The following is a 15572-nucleotide window of genomic DNA, read 5'->3' on the forward strand; positions in this document are numbered from 1 at the left end:
TGAATCTGTGATGCTATGATTCTATGCCATTCCAGGTCCCGCCGGATCAAGCCGTGACAACCCACACAATACCATGTCAAACTGAGCCAAACCCAGCCGTGCCAGCACCAACAGGTGGCGACACGTCCCCATTGCACCCCAAAACCAGCCGCGCCGGGGACGTCCCCGGCGCGTCCCCAGCGCAGCGTTAAAGGACTTCCCAGAGCTCGTCTCCGCCTTCCTAAACCCCCCCTCCCGGTTTTTGGGCTGGTTAATCCCGTGTGTAAATGGCAGCCAATGGATGCGGCCGTTGCGCGGGGCTGGGATTAGCGGCGGGGCGAATGGCTGGCACTTTTACTGGGATTACAGAACAAAGAGCTGCGTTCCCTGCCCGATTTGAGGTGGGGGAAAAAAAAACCCAAACCACCCCCCCGGGTTTTTTTTCATTCCTTTAGGCCCCCATCGGGTTATACCGGCTCCGCCCGGGAAGCGGCGGGAGGCGGCGGGAGGCGGCTCCATCCCGGCCCCCGCCCGTCCGCCCCCGCCGCTCCCGCGCAGCCTCGCCGGGGGAGGCAGCAGCGCCGCGCCCCAGCCGCCCGCGGTAAGAAAAAGTTTTGCCCCCATCCCTTCGTCACGGCTCCCCTCCACCCCCAGTCACGACTTTGGGGGCCAGTGGCGGGAGGGATGTGGGGGTTGTAGGTGCGATGGGGTGCAGGGGGATATTAGGGCTGGGGGGATGCTGGGGGAGGATAGGTCTCGAGGATGCAGGGGGGGCATCGAGGCTCAGGGGATGGATTGGAGTTGTTAGGGCTGGGGGGATGCAGGGGAGCATTAGGGGTCCTGAGGGAAGATAGGGCTGAGGGATGCAGCAGGACATTAGGGCTGGGGCGAGAGGGCTGGAGGATGCAGGGGGGCAACAGGACTGTTGGGGCGTGATCGGGCTACGGGGGTACAAAAGGATATCAAGGCATGGGGTGGGCAGTGGGTTGCTGGGGGAATGATAGGGATGCGGGGTGCAGGGGGACAGTAGGGTGGGAGGTCATGCTGGACTCTTTAGGGCTGGGGTATGCTGGGGGTGACAATGCTGGGGAATGCAGGGGGCAATAGAGCTTCTGGGGAGATGATAGGTCTGGAGGATGCAGGCAGACATTAGGGCTGCTGGGGGGTGTTAGGGCTGTGGGGATCTGCGGGGCATCAAGGGTTGGGATGTAGGGGAGTAGTAGGGTTGCTGGCCTGGATGCTGAGCTCATTGGTGCTGGGGGGATGCTGTGGAGGGAATGCCAGGCTCATCAGTGTGGGAGTGGGCAGGGAGGCAATAGGGATACTGGGGGCTGATAGTGATAGTGTTGGGGGATGCTGCAGGGCAATAGGGCTTGGCAGGGATGCTGGGGCTATTAGGGCTGGGAGGAATACTGAGGAGCTGTAGGGCTTGGTGGAGATGCTAAGGATATTCTGGAGCTCACTGGGGCTGAGGGTCATTAGGGCTGATGGGGGGAATGCTGAGGGTGATGATGCGGCTTGGGGTTGGTGGGATCCATGGGGGCTGTTGGGGAGATGCCAATAAGTTTGGGAGGGTGTTAGGGGTTGAGGGCAATAGTGCTGCAGGGGGGGATGCAGGGAGCAATAGGGCTGGGGGGGCTGCTGAGGCAATTGGACAGGGGATGTCTGGCTGGCCCTCGGTGCCAATGGTGTCCCACATCCTGAAGGCAGCTCCGGGGCCACCACCTGCCCTGGCTGTGTCCAATGGTGCCAGGCAGGAAGGGGAGCTAGAAGCAGGGCTCTGCCAGAGCTTGCCTCCTCTCCGACACCACAGGGATCAGTGGCAGCACTGCTGGAAATAGAAACACGGCATTGAGCTGACAAAGCGCTTGGGGCTTTGGCTGGGCTGGTTACCGGCCTTGGCACCGTGGCCCATGGGCTGGAGGGATAGACATCCTCTCCTATGGCAAGTGGAAGATTCTCAGTGCCAGAGGATGACCATGATGAGGAGAAAGTCGCTCCCTGGAGATCGGGCGCCCTTGTCTTTCCAGTGCATGGGGCTGGCAGTGGGTTTATCTGGGATAAGCTGTAATTGGAGTGATCCTATTAATGCATCTTGTGCAGGAGCAAGTTTGGACCCGGCAGGTAATCCTGGGTGTTTGTGGTGAGCGCCAGGCACAGCTAGGCAAGACCACTTCGGGAGGCGATGGTGCCAGTGAGCACCACGGGGTGGGTGCCGCGGGCATTTTGGGGTGGGTCACCCGCCTACTGCTGCATCCGTCCGTCACCTGTCAGTGTGTGAGTTCCAGACATCAGAACCACCTGGGGACATCAGCATGGAGCCTTGCATGACGGGAGCCCTCGGCTTCAGGGTGTATGCTCTTCACGCTGCTCTTACTTAAGGAGCTGCTGGAAGTGCTGCAGCTGGGGAATAATCCTGTGGATGCGAGCACCTTTAATTCCACAGGATCCCTTGTTTCCTGTCCCCAAGAGCGCAGGCAGACTCAGTAAGTCAGTTGTTGCCCATCTGAACCCCCAGAATCCCCTCCTGTGGAAACTGCTGCAGCACTTGCTCTGAAATGAGAAAGCCAGCAGCTTAGTGGCTGGGGTGCTAAAGGCCATGTCCTAGTGCCACAGCCGGAACAGCAAGCCCTGGCACAACAGCACATGCTGCCATCGGAGCAATATCAGCAGCTGGTTGGATGTCAGGGTTGCCATGTCAGGGCAGTGTGGCTCTGTGACCACCCGCAGATTCCCTGCTCCTCTCCCTTCAGCCCCGCAGAGCCAGACTCCAAGTGACCACCAATGGACAGGGTGCCCTTCCTTGGGGCTGTGCCACTGGTTTTCTCATGCACTGTGGCTCTCTGAGCTGGTGTCACCTCTCCAAGACCACATTTTGGGCCGAGCCCGTCTTTGAATGTGTCACCACTATGCAGGCAGAAGAAAAGTTCAGGCAGCTGCCCTCACAGGGTGCTTGCAGTAGTGGAGAAGTGACACTAGAAATATGCTCTGATGGCCACTGCTGCTTGCTTCTGCTGTCCCTCCTGAGAGGGCTTTCCATCCTCTGCAGGAGCGGCTGGTGTTGCCACTGGTTGCTGCTCATTCAGATTTGCTAATGAGAAGTTGGGACAGGAAAGCAGGAACCTGCTCAGGGACATGTTTATCAACCTGGCTCTACCAGCCCAAGTGAGAGACACAGTGCCCTTGCTGGCAGGCTGGTACTGTCATGGGAGCCTGGCACATCCTTGCGTGGGGCAGGAGGTGACAAGGAAGGTGGTCTTTGAGGCCAGCGCAGAGGGCACAGGTCTGGCTGTCCAACATGATGTGCATCACATATGACTAAAGTGATGCTCTGCTTAAAGGAAGGAGAAAAAAAAGTCTCAGGTCAAAGCACATGACCTCTTGCTGCTGGAGTTAACAGGGGATTCCCATCTGCTGCTCCCACAGGAAATAGCTCAGATTTTTTTTTGGCAACTATCAATCCTCTATACTTCCTTTGGTAATTTCTGTGACTGCACCCCAGCAGGCAGTCTGGAGGAGTGCAGAGGGACTGGCCAGCTGCTTGCTGCAAGGCTAACCCCTGGGGTGGGTGCAGGACTCAGTGCTGGCTGAGGGCAGGGGTGCCATCAGCATCCATTTGCAGGTGCCAGTGGTGGGTGGACATGCTGGTGGTTCAGTACTGCTGCTCCAGGATGATTTGGCTTGGTGGTGGGTGATGGTTTGAGGAAGGGGATGCTGAGTGGGTGAGGGGCTATGTTGGTGTCCTTGCTTTACTTCTGGCCCTTCAACCACATCTGCCTTGTGTTACGCCTTGCTGGCAATGACAAACCTTCTTCAGGGGTTTGGGGGGAATAGAGACAGATGCTGAAGGCATCTGGGCTGGGTTTACCACCACCAGAAGCCTCCCTGAGGACAGGGAGGAGGAGAGGAAAGGACCTACTGAGTGCCCCTTCTGAGATGGAGATAGCTATCCAGGAGCTAAATATGTATTTATTGGTTAATTTATTGGGAAGAGCCCAGCTGGAAGCTGTAGAGAAGAGCCTCCAGTGTCCATGTGGATGCTGGCCAGAGCAGCGGGGCTGGGGGCATAGAGCAGCCCCAGATGGAGGTTCGCCAGTGAGGTGGCAGCTCTTTGCAAACTGGAGCGAGGCTTCCCAGGACCTTGCTCTGCCCTATGGTAGCCTCTTCTATTTACATCTCTTGAAGCATTGTCTTTAAAAAGAAGTCAAGAACTGCAGGAGGCTTGGAGCTGGACGGTGGTGTCTGTTGGACTTTGGGGATTGGGAGTTTGGGGGTTTCTGGCTCACTGTTTTGATGCTTCGTTTCTTGGTACAGGCTCATTTGTTGAATTTGCTTCAGACCAGAGAGAAAAATGTGAAGTGGGTCCAGGTGGGTGCTTGGCCCTGCTGTGTGGTGCCCCTAGAGTGATGGAGCAGTGGGCTGGGATGGGGGTTTGCTGCCAGAGAGACCCCCCAAAGCAGCTAGGGCATTGGCTGGTGTGGGAACACACTGTGTCCCATCCTGATTCAGGAGTTGCTGCCAAACGCCACCTTACAAATGATGGTGTTGTTTCCAAGGGATTTGCCTATGATGCAGCAAGGCTCCCCTCGCTGTGGGAGCGAGGGAAAGCATCCCTCGAGTTGGGATGCTGTGGAGAAAAGCACTGGGTACATGAATCCCCTCCTTGGGAGCAGGCTGTACTGAGCAGGATTTACATTCCTGCATGCAAATGGCTTCTGTTGGAGTTTTCTGGTTTCATGTGGCCTTGTCTCTGCTCTGGGCTGGTCTGCCTGGCTTAAGAAGATAATTAACCTCAGTGGAATGAGCAGGGGACCAGCGAGGAGCATCACTCTTCTGCTGCACAGCTGTGTGGTTGACATAGTCCTTTGCCAGCGTGTCCCTCCTTAGAGCCAATCTCCACCTCTCGCATGAGGGGTGAGATGTCCATCTTATTTTCTTTAAATCTGTAACATTAAATAGAGCAAATGCCAGTGGGGAGGTCAGTGTGGACCCAGGATGGGTCCTGGAAATGTGTCATCCAGTGCACACCTGCGTGCCTGGGACCTCTGCCCCAGGAGATTGAAGAGGACAAGACAGAAGTTCCCTGCCCATGGGTGACATCCCCTATGGGTGTGCCAGGGTCTGGCAGTGCCCCTGAGCCATTCAAGTGGGTGTGAGCAGTCGGGTGCAAAGGCTTGTGGTGGGTACCACGGACCTGCTGTTGATCTGTTCCCACAACCCCATAGGCAGACTAAAACCTGGGAGCTCAGGAGGTGCTTTGGGGTATAGATCCCTTTGGAGATGGCTGGGAGGAAAACTGGTGTGCAGGATGTTTTGTAAACATTTTTAATTTTTGGAACATTTCTTGAACTTTTTGGTGATGTGTGTGGGTGGTGGTCCCTGCCAGGGTTGTATGTCCCACTTAGCTTGGATGTGCCCTACAGGAGAAACCTCCCCCCCAGTGGGTGGACAGAGGTTGGAGGGATCTACATGCTTCTGAGAGAAATCCTTGGTGCCTGGGCCCTGGTAACAAGCAGCAGGTTTTTGAGTTCCACTTCAAATCCCTGGACGAGATGGGATAGAGGCATGGAATCCCAGCCATGGGTTGTGCCAGCAGCGTGGCCATAGAGGAGCCCTTAGCTTCCGTCTCCCTCACTTTAAAAAAAAGAAGGCAAAAACCCCCCTAAGTTTTCATTTTCCAACAGATTGGAAGAACATACAGGCAGTTGGTCTTGCTCAGGGAAAACTCATGGAGTGGGAGTCTTCCAGAGCAAGGTGACACTGGAAAATGAAACCATTGCAGTAAGTGAAGAAGATCTCCATGGTTTTATCTAGTTGCTGTACAGGAAGATGCTTCACCCATCTTTAAAGGGATGAATGCATCTCTCTGCCCAGGTTTCGGCAGAGCTCACGTCCTGCCTTTAGTTCCAGCTGCATCTGCTTCCCTGCCTGGGAAACCTCCCGCACCTTAGTGCCTGCAAGAGGTGACCTTGCCTTAGGGCACTGACTGCCGTGCCAGTTGCTCATCTGCTGCTGGGCTGCAGCCTGGTGGCACCAGAGAGTTGGCCCTGGGCAGTGGGGACAGCTCTGGCCATTGCACCAGGATGGAGATGGCTCCCTGGAGGTGGTCAGAGCCCCCCACAGATGAAAGGGACCAACCTCGCCCTGCCTCTAGTTAGCAGCAGCCCTCATGCCAGAAATGAACCAGGGGGTTAATTCAGAAGGGCTCAGTGCCAGGAAGCGTGCGTGGCACATCACGTTTATGAGGGCACCCGGGAGCAGTGCCGATAAGGCAGGCTCTGCCTTCCCCTGCCTGCCTGCCATCAGGGAGAACTGTGGGATGCTGAAAGGTTTTGGATGAGGCTTGAGGTGAGCTCCTGGTCCATACCCTGTTGCAGGGCAGAGATCCTAGAAGGACATGGGTGGCAAGGGTAGGGTTCTCCCTGGAAATGCTGCCTCTTGGACCTTCTCAAGAGGGACCCTAAAGGATGGGTTGCGTTCATGGCAGGATGGGTACTGAGCTCAGCGGGATGAGTATTTTGGCATGTCTCCCTGGCACCGGTAGGATGGGGCTGCACCCACTGCAGCTAGGCTTTAGGATCTGCTTGAGGCTTCCACCAAAGCCACACTCCTCCCCACTGGGCTAGTTTTCTGCTTGTTTCGCTGCAGGGTAAGACACAGGGATGGAAAAACCTGTAGGGAAGGCAAGATTATGTCTCCCTAATTAGTAGGAGCCTGATTATCATTTCTTCCCAGACCTCTGGTAATGATTAAATATATGGGAATTATCTTTATTATTTGTATTGCATTAGTATTTAGAAGGCTGGGACGCTGTTTGCTCTGCAGACAGGGAATGACAGTCCTTGCCAGGAGAAATGCTGTCTCTGGTGTTCTGAATGGACTGGGTAGATTGGGAGTTGAGCTCTGTGCCCGTGGCATCACCCAAATTGCTGCAGCTCCACACCCTGACACTTAGAAGTAGTTAAAGTATTGAATCCTACATCCTTTTGCTTGCATGTGAGTCACATCTGCTTTAGTATGAGGGGAAAAAAAAAATCAGTGTATTACCATGACCCCTAAAATTGTGATTTATATAGAGATTTAAAATACACACACGTATTTTTGGCACCAGGGTTGTCAAAGCGCAGGAGTTGGCCACTCCTTTTAGATGCTCTAGCTTTATTGTTGGAGGGCTACAATAAGGCAATCTTATTAGGTAACTATAACAATGTTAGGAGCCACCATCTGCTGAAGTGCTGCTGCAGGGAGCAGTGGGAGCTGCCTGCCATGCCGCTGCTCCCCTGCTACTTCCTGCTGGCATCTGCCGTGTCCTAGGAGAAACATGAGTGGTTGGTATGGATGGAGAAAGGGCTTTTCCTTGTGGCTTTGTCCCTTTTAATCACCTGGGGTATGAACTGTTGAACCCTTCCAACTGGTGAGGACCAATTCCCATCGGAGTGTAGTGGGGCTGTTGGGGTGGTGTTAAGGTCCTTGATAAGTTTCCCAAAAACTGGGTCACCACGTTGCTGAGCTGTGGAGACCCAGATATGTGGGGATGCTCTGGTCTGCAAGGACACCCCATGATGCCACCAGGTCCCTGGGTGCCACAGCATCATCCTTGCTCCCACCCTACTCTGTCCTGGTGACAGCAGGGACCCCTGCACCTCCCTGGGCACTGAAAGCATTTTTGTAATTGCTGGCAAGAAGGGTTGCACTTAGTCGGCAAAATATGTGAAGAACCTTGCTTGTTTAAAGTGCCTTTGGGGTTTGGGTCTTAAACATCCTAGTTGGGGTTTGGGTTGGAGGTTTTCATCCTGGGAAAGGCAGGCAGGGGGAAGGGAGCCTCACCGATGCCCCAAGCCTGCTTGCACCTTCTGACAAGGTTATAAATTAGCTTCATTAGAGGAGGATCACTAGAAATAAATTGCTCCACACCCTTTAGGGGCATCGCTGGGCTGTAATTTCATTTGTCTTTTGGGAGGAAAATGCCTAGGAACCCCTTAAGTGAAATTACAACATTTTACCCTGAGCTAGAGGCTGGTATTTTTGCTCCCCAAAATGCACATGCCCCCATGCCCTCAGATGAAGCTCATCCAGGAGCTTGAATCATGCAACCATAGAATGATTTGGGTTGGAAGGAGCCTTAAAGATCATCTTATTCCAACTCCCTACCATGGGCAGGGACACCTTTCACTAGACCAGGTTGCTCCAAGCCCCGTCCAACCTGGCCTTGAATACCTCTAGGGATGGGGCAGCAACGGCTTCTATGGGCAGCCTGTTCCATCAAAGATGGGGGGTTAGCTGGGGTTCACTGCACATGCCAGTCCCCTGCCACCCCTGCCCCACAGCTCCTTGGGAGATGCTGAGCTGGGAGAGGAGCATGCTGGACATCAGGACCCTATGAAACAGCACAGCTCAAACCAAGTGCCCCAGTGCTCTTAATACAGATCCACAGACAGAAGTGAGTGGGCAGTGACCTTTTACAGGATGTTAGACGTTTATTAAACCTGTTAGAATTAGCATCAGGTTGTATTATTTATTTTATTTTAAAAGAGAGGGGACAAAAGAAAAGATGTGTAAGAGAGGTGAGCCATGAGTAAGTGACCCGTGCCATGAGCTGATCAACCCAGTGCAGTGCAGCCCCGTCACTTCCCATGTGAACTCTTGGAGTGAAGACCTGGCTCCAGGACAGGTCCAGCATCCACCTGTGCCCTTCCCATGGCTCCTTGCTGGATCCTGCTGCAGGGAAAAGCAAGTAGCATCCAATTCCACCTCTGTCCTGGGCCCCTCAAATAGTTATTGTTTAGGTGGCCTAATTTTTCACCCCACCTGCTCAAAGGTTTATTCGTTTGGAGCGTGGGAGAGCATGAGATCAGCCCCACATCTCACCAGCATTGTCTTCCCAGAGCCACCTGCCGGCTTTCCCCATGCCACCCCTCTGAGGGTTATGTGGTCTCTTGAAAACCTCTTTGTTTCCTACATTTGCTGTTGTAATTTACGTATGATGTTGCTGCTTCTTGAAAAACAAGGTATTCATCTCCGTGGGAATTACACCTGCAGAAATCCAGCCCTATCGCTGCCTGTGCGAAGCTGTCCATGATAAAAGCCAGCTCTGGTGCTGCTGCAGCGATGCAAAAGTTTCCACTACTTTAGCATCCGGCAGGGGTGACGCTTGGCTCCCCTCTGCACCTCATCTCAGTACTCTGAACATCAGCTGCTCAGTTCGGGGCTTCATTCCCCAATAAACTTCCCCCCCCCTGATTTTTTTCTCTCCCCCCTATCAGCATAGGATCCCTCAATATATTTTTTTGCCTTTTGGTTAATTTTTTTTAAATTTTTTTTCTGTAAGTAAGATGCATATTTCAACACTCTGACCTTTGGGTGCACTGTGGACCTGACGTGGTGATGCTGATGGACAGAGCAGAGAGTGTGTGTCCCACAGGGCCAAGTGTGCCTGTGGCCGAGACTGGCAACGCACTCCTGGAAAGGACTATTTGTAACTACTGGGCTGGTGCTGGGTTGCCATCAATGCACTGGAGCACATAGGCATCCTTTATTATTTTAAATTTGAAAATTCAGAATAATGTGGAGTTGTCTCTGCTGTGGGGAGCTGCTGCTGACGATACTTCAGGATATAGCTTTCCCACATTATGGGGGGTGTTATCTGTGCCTGGACCAGCAGGTGGGCTTTGCTGTGGCGCTGTCCCAATGGGGCAGGGAAGCTGATGCCTGTCGGCATTTGGAGCTGGCCCTTTGGAGATGCAAGACCAGAAGAGCAGAAAGGGAAATGTCTTCTGTCGGGGCTGCAGGTGAGAAGAGCAGTGGGAGAGTGACTCTTCTCGTGGTGCTGGTTGATGACAGTCGGCTACCCCATATCCCTGTGGCTCCACACGCCCCAAAACCAAAATGGCAGCATCTGGTGCACACCAGCATTGCCTGTGTGGGACATAGGACACAGTTCTGAGGTCTCTCTCTTCTTCCTCTTCCCCAAAACACCTTGTGGTTGGATCAGGCTCAGGGAGTGCCAAGCTGAGTCTGCACCCCCCACTGTGTGCTCCCTACCTGAAAGCCATCACAATGCCTATGGAAAACCTTGCAACAAACACGGTTCCTCTGTGTGCTGTGGGTGCTGCCGAGTGGTTTTCTGTCCTCCCCACCTCACTAACCTACTTTTCCCAGTGATGCTATGACAGGCATTTAAGCCCAGAACCTTCCTTCCAGTATTGATTTTGCTTTCTGCTCGAGACTCTGTATTGCCCTTGGTATTTGGGGAGCACCTTGAAGGATGCCGTGGAGAGCCAGACTGCCACCTCAGGGGAGGTGACGGGCATGGGGTTTGGGAGAGGCATTCATGGGGACGGATCCTTGGAGGTGCTAATATCTGGGGGGTTGTGGGTTTGGGCTGTGAGAAGCATTCCTTGAAGATGCTGGAGAGGTGTGAGATCACATTAGGCTCCTGGGGATGGCTGGGGCGGCTCCCAGTCCCAAATCACTAGCCTTGGGCAGAGGTTAAGGTGTTTCCATCCATCTTGGGGAAAACCAGAATTTTACTTTGAATCAGATTTTGGGGCTCCATCTGGATCAACAGATTCACAGAGTATGAGGCACAGTGGCAGAGTGGCCAAAATAAACCCTGTTAAATATTTACCTGCCCACTATAAAGTATCTCTGGGTTTACCCACTCTGGCTGCCTGTGGAGCGAAGAGCCTTGCTGAGCACTTGCTGGCTCCCCAGGCATGGCACCCTTGCTGCACCCCTTGCCTAATTACTTCCCACCCATTTAAGAGAAACTGGTTGAGAAAGGAATTCACAATCCCAGGCTCTATGCGTCCTCATGTGAATGCTGTGATCACTGTGGAGCAGGGGTGGATGCGGGCAAGTGTGCTGCTTCCTGTCCTCCTGGCTGAAACGAGAGGTCATTAGGGGCCTTTGGTGTTGCGGTGATTTGATGTTTGAAAATTCTCATTTTTTTCAATTTCTACAAGTTTTGTGACATATGAGGCTGTATGAGTCTTGACAGGGCTTGGGGTATGGATCTGTGCTCAGCGATGTCCTGAATTGGGGTGATGGAGAGGCTGAGCTGATTCCCAGCAGTGCAACCCCTTGTTGCCCATTTCATGGATGACCACACTGGAGGGTTCCCATTTTTCAACCCAACAAGTCCATGTGCAAAAAATTAGCTGCAAGCCCCCAAAATAAACTGTATGTCATCTGCCTTCCATGTGACAAGGTGCTCTCCCTTTTTTCAGCCCCAAAAATCTCTTTTTTTGAAGGGTGAGCCCCCACCCCTGGTATCACCTCTCCTGCAAGTGTCACCATCACAGAGCTAAGTCATCATCAAGCCACTTCTCACATCCAAAGCATGATGCACATGTATTTATTTTCTGTTATTTATGGGGCACCTGAGCAAGGCTCTTGCTTTCCCTAATGGCAAGGAACCAGGGTGCCTTATGGCTGCTTTGGCATCCCAGTCCTGCCTTGGGCACACCAAGAGGTGGTGGGTACTGGGCCTTGGGTTCTTATTTCCATACCATTGCACCTAAAGCAGGCTCAGAATTTGGGATGCCACTTCTCTCAATGCCTTGTTGGGTGCCAGAGTTGCCGATTAAGGGAAATGCGCCACAAGGCAGGTTTGCTTTGCAGGATTAAAATCAAATAAATATTTATGCGCTATGCAAAGCAGCTCTAATAAGATATGCGTGTCATTGGGAATTTGAAGCAGTTTCTACTTGGTCCTGAGATGAAGGGCTGTGCATGTCAGTGCGGTATGGGGGTTTAAAGGCATGTTTCTTCTGCTGCACAAAAATAAAAACAGAGAGAGAAAAACAAGGGAGTTTTTTGCATCTTGGGCTGCTCTGGTCTTGCTTTTACTGTCTTCTGCATCCTTATGTCTTTAGCTGCAGGGATGGAGAAGAGCCAGGGAGAGAGGGCAGTGCAGGCAGCATTTTGGATGCAAATTTAATGCTGGCCCCGCTCCTAATATTCACTGTGTTTACATGTAAATGCAAACAACTGTTGACTTAGTTTCAATAGATAATGTGTTTCATAACACAATGAAAATGAGAATTAAGCTGGAATTTAGCAGGGGGAACATGTGTTTCTGCAAGACTTCAGGCTCTGCTGGCCCCATGTGCCGTACTATGGTGATGGCAGTGGGTGATTGGCATCACTGGAAGCCCACTCTTGCTGGTATTGGGGCCCAATCATTTCCCTGCCTAATCCTCCCTGAAACATGTGAGTGGGATGAGGGCAAGACTGGGTGGCTGCAGGTTCAGGGAGCTGGGCTGACCCATTGGGGAAGCTGGGGAGAGGGCTAGTGTCCCCCTGTCCAGGGTTATAGGGACCAGGGCTGATCTGGGCCTGTTTCCCCCTGGGAAAGAAGGAGCTCATGTTCTCTGGGGTGGGTCAAGGTGTCAGGGAAGGGAAATGCTGTCCCAAGCTGCCATGTTGGAGCCTGAGTGCCAATGAGTCCCAGGAGGGAGGAAGTGTCAGCAGCCAGGTCACCTTGTCCTGAGGTGACTCCAAGCAGAAGCATGTGGGAGAGGGCCTGGCTGTTTTCGAGCCAGATCCCGGCCAGCCCGGAGCCATCCTCACAGGGCTCCCTGGGGCCAGCCCCGACACCCACCCAGGCAGCCTTTGAGTCAGGGCTGCAATTGCCACGATCAGAGCTGCTCCCACCACCTTTGCCCTAGGCTGCCACACTCCCTACCCCACTGCAGCCCACATGCCTCTGGAAGCGAGCCACAGCAAACCCCCCAGCGTGCTGTGCTGCCCTTCCCGGGTGAAGGCACTGATATGTGTGGGCAGCTTCCTACAGCCCCTAGGGGAAGAGGCATCACTGGGGAATTGGCAGGTTGGGACCAGCAGGTGTGTGATCACTGTCCCTGGGTGTGGGTCTGTTCCGTCTGTCTGTCTGCCTGCCCCTGTCCCTGGCTGCCTGCCACCTGTGCACCAAAGCAAGACTTATGGTGCTCGAGGCTCAGTGTTAAGAAACAGCTGAGTTCCTGTGAATGTGGTGGGGGTGTGGTGCACCCAAACTGTATTAAACAGTGGAGAATCTCACCACAGGAGCTGTGGGGATGGTCACACTGTTGGGGATGCCTTGGCTGAGATGGCATGGCTCTACCAGCCTCTGGGTGCCCCTGAGCCACAAAGCTGCTGCTCTTGGGTTGCGGGAGCAGCACAGCAGGACCTGGCATTGCAGCCCCAGTCAGGGTGCTGGGCAGCCCAGGGAAGCTAAAGCTGTTTGTGGCCATCCCCAGTGGCTCCTGGTGTGTTGCCTCACCATGGAAGGTGATGTCCCTGCTCAGGGTGAGTGGGGGCTGTAGCACCCGCAGGTGTTTGTGTCTGGCAGCAGTGGTGATCCCAAGCCTTGATAGTACCACAGTAATGGCAGGGTTTGCATGAGCAACTGCAGGTTTTGAGTGTCACAGCCAGAGGCTGCCTGAGGAGGAAATGAGAATCCCAGCTGGCTGCCCCTCCCTGGTGGCAGTGCCTCTCTTGATGGGTCACACCAGGGCAGGTGCATGCTCAGCTTCACCCAAGACTCCTCCATTGCCGGTGTGAGTCACCTGCCCGTGTGGGATGCCCAGTTCTGGACAAACATCGAGGGCATGGTTGACAAGGAGCAGCCAGCACTGGCTCTCTACACACATGCTCCCACTGTGGGGTCGGGGTGACGCAGGACCTGCTCTCACCTTTCTGAATCATCCCATAAAATAAAATAAGGAAGAAGGGAGAAGGGCTTCTGTCTCTGAGCCTCCTTACCTCCCTTTAAAAAGGCATTCTATTTTTTTTATTGGGTTCATTTATGTAGCAGAGAGACAGGCCTGGGATTAGCAAAAACAGCCTGTCCTGTAACATGGGGAATACTCAGTACTGAGAACCAGTAACAAGAGAGAAATACTAGAGATAAAATTAAACATAATGAGATAGGTGTCAGCTCTCTATCAGGGATCACCTTATGCAGAGTTAATTGCCTGTGCAGAGCAGAAAGTGGGTGACTAGCAGTAGTGACCGTGGGATGGGGTTGGTGAGGGGGAGGTGGGGAGGGGCTGGTGCCATCAACAGAAGCTTCGCAAAAGGAAAAAGCGTTGGGGTTGAGTGTTGAGGAGAAAGATGAGGTGCCCAACTGCATCTGAGGTACTGGGGTGGACCATCCTCTGCTGAGCTCTTGTGAAACTCATTGCCCCCAGCCCGGGCTCTTTGTGTATTTGCGGCTTGGGTACTTTTTTGCTAGATAATTCAGATGATGATGATGATGATGATGATGATCACGATGATGATGATTATCTAGAGCAGTGTCCTGTTAGATGGACAAAGCGGACATGCTGATCGAGGTGACAGCTATTGAGCACTGTTTGGAGAAAGCAAACCTCATACCAGGATGTGGGGCCAGGGCTGCAACACCTGGGACTTAGTGCATATGTGATCTTTCCTTAATTTAGTGGGGAGGGAAAAAGAAGGCAAAAAAAAAAAAGGCAAAAAAACATGTGTCTGTGTAATATAAAATTCAAGTTGGGCTCTTGGTGACTTTGCAGAAAACAACAGGCTTTTTATATTGGCTCTGGGGGTAGGAGGAGAGCAGGCTAGAATAAAGATTTACAGTGTTTGGGAGATTAAAGGCCCTTGGTACATTGCTCAAATACCACGAGATTAGTTTCCAAGGAGATGGATACCAGTTGCCATAGGCACTGGGGGGGGGGGGGTGGCCAGGAATTAGGATTGCGATTTTTTTATCCTGATCACGCAACCAGTAGCTGAATGCTGTTAAAACTGGGCTTTAAATAACCCCAGCATTAGTTTATGCACTGCTGAACTGGGGGCTGGGAGCTGGGGTCTGCCTGCCTTCCCCCGGCCCCAACACCCAGTTAGGGGTCCAGGGTGGGACCCAGGTGTTGATGGAGGGATGCCAGGGGGTACAGGGCTGGGGGCCCAGGTTACTGCAACGCTAAGACCTTCCTTGCAGGTTATTCTGTGGCTTCTGGGTTCATTTCATCTCACTTGTTCTCTAAGCAAGGGACTGATGACATCTTCTTGCAATAACCAGCAGTTGTGGCAGTGCAGGGGCCAGGGATCATCATAGAATCATGGAACAGTTTGGTTTGAAAGGGACCTAAAAGATCATCTAGTTCCAAACCTCCCTGGCCTGGGCAGGGACACCTTCCACTAGACCAGTGGGATGTACCAAGGGGTAGAATTAGCAGCCTGCTAATTTTGGCTTCCCCTGACCACTTGCTCCTAGGAAGTGCAACCTGAGCCCTAGTGCGTGAGGGTGCTGGATCCGCACCCTTGCTCCCGCATCTGTTCCCACCTCTTCTTCTAGGAACTGCCAAGCAGTGCGTTTTGTCCAGGCTGTATGGAAAGGGGTGCTGAGCTCCCCGATGCTGAGTTTTGGGGCTGGGCATCCCCCTGGAGAAGGAGGCTCAGCCCTAGGAGCCATGCAGGCACCCAGGCCCTGTGGCTGGGTGGCTCTGCTCACCCACCAGCCACCATGAAGCTCATCATGGCCTCACTGACCCAGCCACTCATGAGGGGCAAGATCCAGCTCTCCATGTGTGATGCTTGCAGCATCTATCCTTGCTATGGTGGGAATGATCTGATTAACACTTACT

The 15572-nt window shown here is 53.3% G+C and overlaps 1 protein-coding gene across 5 annotated transcripts in view; it reads left to right on the forward strand.

The window, feature by feature from the left end:
- Nucleotides 1-497: 497 nt before the first annotated feature.
- The window catches only part of GTF2IRD1 (GTF2I repeat domain containing 1), a 71862-nt gene continuing 56787 nt past the window's right edge, over nucleotides 498-15572 (forward strand). For all 5 annotated transcript variants that reach the window (XM_064677576.1, XM_064677578.1, XM_064677575.1 and 2 more), the window contains exon 1: nucleotides 498-580. The gene's annotated coding sequence lies outside the window, so the exon portion shown is untranslated. The remainder of the gene's footprint in view (nucleotides 581-15572) is intronic.

Source organism: Pseudopipra pipra, chromosome 21, assembly GCF_036250125.1.
Source record: "Pseudopipra pipra isolate bDixPip1 chromosome 21, bDixPip1.hap1, whole genome shotgun sequence".
NCBI classification, from domain to species: domain Eukaryota; kingdom Metazoa; phylum Chordata; class Aves; order Passeriformes; family Pipridae; genus Pseudopipra; species Pseudopipra pipra.